The sequence below is a fragment of the Podarcis pityusensis genome (assembly GCF_964106645.2).
Source record: "Podarcis pityusensis genome assembly, chromosome: 1".
NCBI lineage: Eukaryota > Metazoa > Chordata > Lepidosauria > Squamata > Lacertidae > Podarcis > Podarcis pityusensis.
The window spans coordinates 57,639,090-57,645,721 of record NC_138028.1 but is presented as its reverse complement, the minus strand read 5'-3'; the positions used below and the strand labels follow the sequence as shown (position 1 = coordinate 57,645,721).

At 48.6% G+C, this 6,632-nt stretch overlaps 1 long non-coding RNA gene across 1 annotated transcript in view; it reads left to right on the top strand.

The window, feature by feature from the left end:
• The window catches only part of LOC308465003, a 94,391-nt gene that overhangs the window by 54,162 nt on the left and 33,597 nt on the right, over nucleotides 1-6,632 (top strand). The window lies entirely within an intron of this gene.

Genomic DNA, 6,632 nt, shown 5'->3' with positions numbered 1-6,632 from the left:
TGAGTTGCAAAGTTAAACTTTATTAGTTAGGCCAACAAAACTTTAAGACATTCAAAAGATGTAGAGTATTCCCCACAACTGTCCCCCACCCCCTTTTTGCTGTAAATTATTCATTATTAAAAGGTCTCAAATATAACTGTTACTGAATTTAAAATGGCAAATATCTGTATTGTCAATTTTTTTGCTCTATACTGGGGTCAGCAACGTATTTCAGCCGTGGGCCAGTCCACCGTCCCTCAGACCATGTGGTGGGCTGGACTATATTTTTTGGCGGGACGGGGGGAATGCATGAATTCCTATGCCCCACAAACAACCCAGATATGCATTTTAAATAAAAGGACACATTCTACTCATGTAAAAACACGCTGATTCCCGGACTGTCTGCGGGCTGGATTTAGAAGGTGATAGGGCCAGATCCGGCCCCTGAGCCTTAGTTTGCCTACCCCTGCTCTATACCCTATTATTATTCTTGAAAATAAATAAAAATATACCAAATAAGGTCTCAACTGATTTTAATAATTGAAATGTTTTGTAGTTGACTGACAGAGTAAATTCTGTAGACTGTAAATGGTCATGTAAAATCTATACTGCAGGTGAAAAAAGGAGCTAACTCAGGGCCAGTTATGCCCCAGAACCAGGACTCCCACAGGTAAGCTCCTCCAGCAGCTCCAAGGAGGAGATGGATCCAGTCCGTCATCTGTCCTGTGACGCTTTTGTGGGCAATGGAGCCTCTCTCCTTCCCTGAGCTCAGAGGAGACCACCAGACTCTGATGAGCTCAAGAGAGCTCTGAGGAGATTGCCACACTTGGAAACCCCAATACCTTGAAGGAACCAATGATTGCAAAAGGTGACACTGCTGTGTAAGTGGCCTGGGGTGAGGCTACTGTCAATGACGACCTAGCTTTGCTGTAAAATGTAGCCATTTGCTTCAGGCTGAAGGTGTTGCCTGAAGCGAGTTGCTTCATTCTGCAGCGTATATGTTTCGGTTAATTTGTTTTGAGGGTTGGATATATAAAAAAACTTTTCAAAATAGCTGAGCAGTTCCACATGATGCCATTGTATAATGCAGTTTACCTTTAGCACAAAGCCCTGCTTCTAAGTCAAGCACTTCTGCAAGCTTTCATTTGCCAGAACTTGCTTCTGTTTTGGAGGAAATGAGAAAGAAGAAAGGAAGAAACCAGAAACAGTTCCTAACATAGACATTTTCTTGGAACTGGAAATCCCAAGTACCAGATGGTGCCTCCTTTGCAAACTTGTGATTTACACACATTCTGCAAAATATTTGAAAACCAGTCCAAAATTGAATGTAAATCATGTGCAATAGACTCTTCCTATCCCTAATCAGCCTGGATGACTTTTTCATCAATTTAATAGAGCCATATAGCCCTTAGGAAGATATTATTCTACTGCTAGTAGGACAAAATATATTATGCCTGTGTATCTAAATATCTATGTGACAGCTGATTTTCCAGATAACCCACTATATAAATACAGCATGGATGCTGACTTTAAGAAAGGTATAATTCAGTCAGAGAAGCAGATCTGATTACAACTCCAGGACCATTAATTAAATCACTTCTCTTCTTCGTTCTGTGGTGGGGGGGGGGGGAGAGATGCAATTTTCAGCAACCCCCCTCCCTGCAGAGCCCTCTAAATATGCTCCAGAGATTTGAGGGAGCTTCTGGAGCAGATTTAGAGAGAGCACAGGAAACTGCAGGGGAGAGGAGGATTGCTGGAGATTGCTTCTCTGAAGAGTTCTTCTGAAGGGTTCCCTTCCATTTGTGGACAGTCACTGATGGGTATCCCCCAGACAGTAGTTTGGTTCTTATAATAGGTGTACAGTGGTACCTCGGGTTAAGAACTTAATTTGTTCTGGAGGTCTGTTCTTAACCTGAAACTGTTCTTAACCTGAAGCACCACTTTAGCTAATGGGGCCTCCTGCTGCCGCTGCACCGTCACTACATGATTTCTGTTCTCATCCTGAAGAAAAGTTCTTAACCCAAGGTAATATTTCTGGGTTAGCGGAGTCTGTAACCTGAAGCATCTGTAACTTGAAGCGTATGTAACCCAAGGTACCACTGTAATAGGAAATCAAAGGAAAAATGGCATTTCTTCCCAACAATGTGGGGTAGGTTGTGCTTATGAAATTCTAAGTTGCCATGTTTGTCTTGATAATTGGGGGGGGGGCTAAAATATGTAAATATATTTAAATGACTAAACATTAGGAAGGACTTCCAACAGTGGAAAGAACAGTGGAAAGAAAGACCATCGGCTGGGTGAGGACTGCAGGGCCTGCTCCCTTCCAGGGCCTTTTCCAACTGGCCCAGGGGGCGTGGCCCAGGCCCTCTCTCCCAGCTATAAAGGGACTCCTGCTGCGGGGAAGCCTCGGACCATAGGCTGGGTGAGGACAGCAGGGCCTGCTCCCTTCCAGGGCCTTTTCCAACTGGCCCAGGGGGCGTGGCCCAGGCCCTCTCTCCCAGCTATAAAGGGACTCCTGCTGCGGGGAAGCCTCGGACCATCGGCTGGGTGAGGACAGCAGGGCCTGCTCCCTTCCAGGGCCTTTTCCAACTGGCCCAGGGGGCGTGGCCCAGGCCCTTATTTGGAACAAACTTTTGGGGAAGTGTGGGAAATGTTCTGCCATTGCTTCCCTGTTCCAGGTGGTTAATGTGCTTTAAAATGTCCTCAAGCAGTCGGTGGCAATTTAAATTTTTATTCCTTTTTTTCCTTTTTTCCTTTGTTGGGGGTGGGTGGGTGGGATGGATAGTTGGTTGGGGATTAATTTTAGTATAATTGTTCTGTTCCTTTTGTTGTTGTTGTTTTATTGGTTCTGTATAGTTTGTGTTTTGTTTTTAAGGGGCGGGATCAGGGCTGCCTGGGAGTGGCTCCCCAGCCAAAACGATGGCTGGGACAAGTTCCACAGGGGGGGAAGCACTGGGACATCCAATCTCGGTGATCATGGGCAGGAGGCGAAGTTACGCTAAGACCAGACCATGTCATTACCGAGGAGGCAGGTTTAGTCGTTGTTTGAAGACTATCCCTGCCTCCGGGTCTGGCCTTGACCGGATGGATACTGGAATCAACAGGGGAAACCCACATGACCTGAAAGTGTTGCTGTGCAATGCCAGGTCAATGGTGAATAAAACCACTGCCATCCACGACTTGATGTGGATGGAGGATTTGACCTGGCATGTGTGACAGAGACCTGGTTGGAGGAAGCAGATGGGCCTGTCCTTGCCGCTGCTTGTCCACCAGGTTTCTCTTACGCACAGCAACCCAGGTCATGTGGGCGGGGAGGGGGGGTTGCAGTGATTTTTAGGAAGTCATTAGTTTGCACCAGGCATCCTATTGGGAAGTCCCAGTTTTCCGAGTGCATGTTCTGGAAGTTGGGCAATAGGGGCAGTACAGGATTCCTTTTGGTGTACCGACCTCCCCGCTGCACCAAGGATTCCCTGCCCGAGCTGCTTCAGGTCGTGGCGGATGTTCTCCTGGAGACACCTAGCTTGGTCGTCCTAGGGGATTTTAACATCCATGCCGACACGACCTTACAAGGGGCCGCTCGGGACTTCGTGGAAAGCATGGCCTCTCTGGGGCTGTCCCTGAATAAGTCATCTGGCCCAACCCATAGCCGCGGACATGCCTTGGACCTGGTGTTTACCTCTATGGATGTTGGTGATCTGACACTAAGTAAAAGTGAAACAAAAGAAGTGCCATGGTCAGATCACTTCCTGGTGCAACTGGACTTCTCCGCGACCCTTCCCCTCTGCAGGGAGGTGGGACCAATTTGGATGGTCCGCCCCCGCCACTTAATGGATCCAAATGGTTTCCAGAGAGTGGTAGGGGATGCTTTAGCCCATGTTGATGGCCTTTCAGCTGATTCCCTGGTGGCCCGCTGGAATGCGGAGTTAACCAGGGCTATCAACTGTCTGGCTCCGAAGTGCCCTCTCCGATTGCATGGAGCCCGGACAGCCCCGTGGTTTTCTTCGGAGCTGAGGGCGATGAAACAATCGCTGAGACGGCTAGAGCGTCGGTGGCAGAAAACTCACTGACCGGACACAGGTTAGAGCTCAACGTCGAGCCTACCAAGTGGCGATATCGACGGCGAAGAAGACTTTCTTCACCACCTCTATTGCATCTGCAGAAAATAGTAGCAGGAGACTCTTTCAGGTGGTTCGCAATTTAACGGAACCACCTTTACCACCGGGGCCTTGTAAAGACCCCAAGATCTCCTGCAACGATTTTGCAAAGTTTTTTGCAGATAAAATCACTCATATTCGGAAGGAGCTAGACACCACTGGGGGAGCAGGGCCGGGGCAGGAGAGTGCTAGAGCTCTGTCTGGTCAAGTTGCATGGAATCAATTTCAATCCGTTACCCCCGAGGATGTGGACAGGCTGCTTGGACGCGTGAAACCAACCACCTGTCTCCTTGATCCTTGCCCATCCTGGCTAATAAAAGCAAGCCGGGAAGGGCTGGGCGATGGGCTCTGCGGGGTGGTGAATGCTTCCCTCTGTGAGGGAACATTCCCAGATCCGCTGAAAGAGGCGGTCATTAAACCGCTTCTTAAAAAACCATCTTTAGACCCGGCCAGTATGGCCAACTATCGCCCAGTCTCAAATCTTCCATTCTTGGGCAAGGTGATTGAGTGCGTGGTTGCTGAACAACTCCAGGCACGCCTGGAGGATGCGGACCATTTGGATCCCTTCCAATCGGGATTCAGGCCTCACCATGGGACTGAAACTGCCTTGGTCGCGCTGGTTGATGATCTCCGGCGAGCTTAGGGACAAAGGTGAGAGTTGTTTCCTGGTTCTGCTGGATCTCTCAGCGGCCTTTGATACAATCAACCATAACATCCTTCTGGACCGTCTAGAGGGGCTGGGAGCTGGGGGCACTGTTATACAGTGGTTTCGCTCTTTCCTCCTGGGCTGTGTTCAGAAAGTGGTGGTGGGGGATGAGTGTTCAGACCCCTGGGCCATTACTTGTGGGGTGCCTCAGGGTTCCGTCCTCTCCCCCATGCTTTTTAACATCTATATGAAGCCGCTGGGAGAGATCATCAGGGGATTTGGACTGGGTGTCCATCAATATGCAGATGATACCCAGCTCTACCTCTCTTTCAAATCAGAACCAGTGAAGGCGGTGAAGGTCCTGTGTGAGTGCCTGGAGGCGGTTGGAGGATGGATGGCGGCTAATGGATTGAAGTTGAATCCTGACAAGACAGAAGTATTGTTTTTGGGGGACAGGGGGCGGGCTGGTGTGGAGGACTCCCTGTTCCTGAATAGGGTAACTGTGCCCCTGAAGGACCAGGTGCGCAGCCTGGGAGTCATTTTGGACTCACAGCTGTCCATGGAGGTGCAGGTCAATTCTGTATCCAGGGCAGCTGTCTACCAACTCCACCTGGTATGCAGGCTGAGACCCTACCTGCCCACGGACTGTCTCGCCAGAGTGGTGCATGCTCTAGTTATCTCCCGCTTGGACTACTGCAATGCGCTCTACGTGGGGCTACCTTTGAAGGTGACTCGGAAACTACAACTAATCCAGAATGCGGCAGCTAGACTGGTGACTGGGGGTGGCCGCCGAGACCACATAACACCGGTCTTGAAAGACCTACATTGGCTCCCAGTACGTTTCCGAGCACAATTCAAAGTGCTGGTGTTGACCTTTAAAGCCCTAAACGGCCTCGGCCCAGTATACCTGAAGGAGCGTCTCCACCCCCATCGTTCTGCCCGGATGCTGAGGTCCAGCGCCGAGGGCCTTCTGGCAGTTCCCTCATTGCGAGAAGCAAAGCTACAGGGAACCAGGCAGTGGGCCTTCTCGGTAGTGGCGCCCGCCCTGTGGAACGCCCTCCCATCAGATGTCAAAGCGATAAATAACTACCTGACATTTAGAAGGCATCTTAAGGCAGCCCTGTTCAGGGAAGTTTTTAATCTGTGATATTTTACTTTATTTTTGGTTTCTATGGAAGCCGCCCAGAGTGGCTGGGGAAACCCAGCCAGATGGGCGGGGTACAAATAATAAATTATTATTATTATTATTATTATTATTATTATTATTATTACCTTGGAAGGTGATGGACTTGCCATCCTTGGAGCTTTTTAAACAGAGGTTGGATGGCCATCTGTCAGGGATTCTTCAGCTGTGATTCCTGCCTTGCAAGGGGTTGGACTAGATGACCCTGAGGGTACCTTCCAACTCTACAGCTATGTTTCTATGATTCATAGAATCATTTGTAGATATATTCTATGGAATTAATTAATGGATAACATAAAAAACTAGGGGATCAATCAATTGAAACACTTTAATTGATTGACAGTGTAAAAACGAAGAAACAGGGGAGTGGTATATATGCACACTTTCTGTAATGCCCCAGGGAAACATTGCTATTGTCTTTGTTGGGGCCTGTTCTTGAGTTCCTTTTCATTTTTCCTTGATCCTATTTGCAAGGCAGTCAAGGGAGTCTGTCCTCTCTCACTGCCACATTGACCTCCCCAATTTCCCCCTTTAACCCTGCCCCTATTGCTGATCTTGCCTGTGTTTGAACATACCACATAAATCTGAAAAAAGATTCCCAAGAATTCATGAGTTGGATGTCTGGCATGCCACAGTTGGGCCTGAAATGGAGGGGGTTTCAAATTGCACT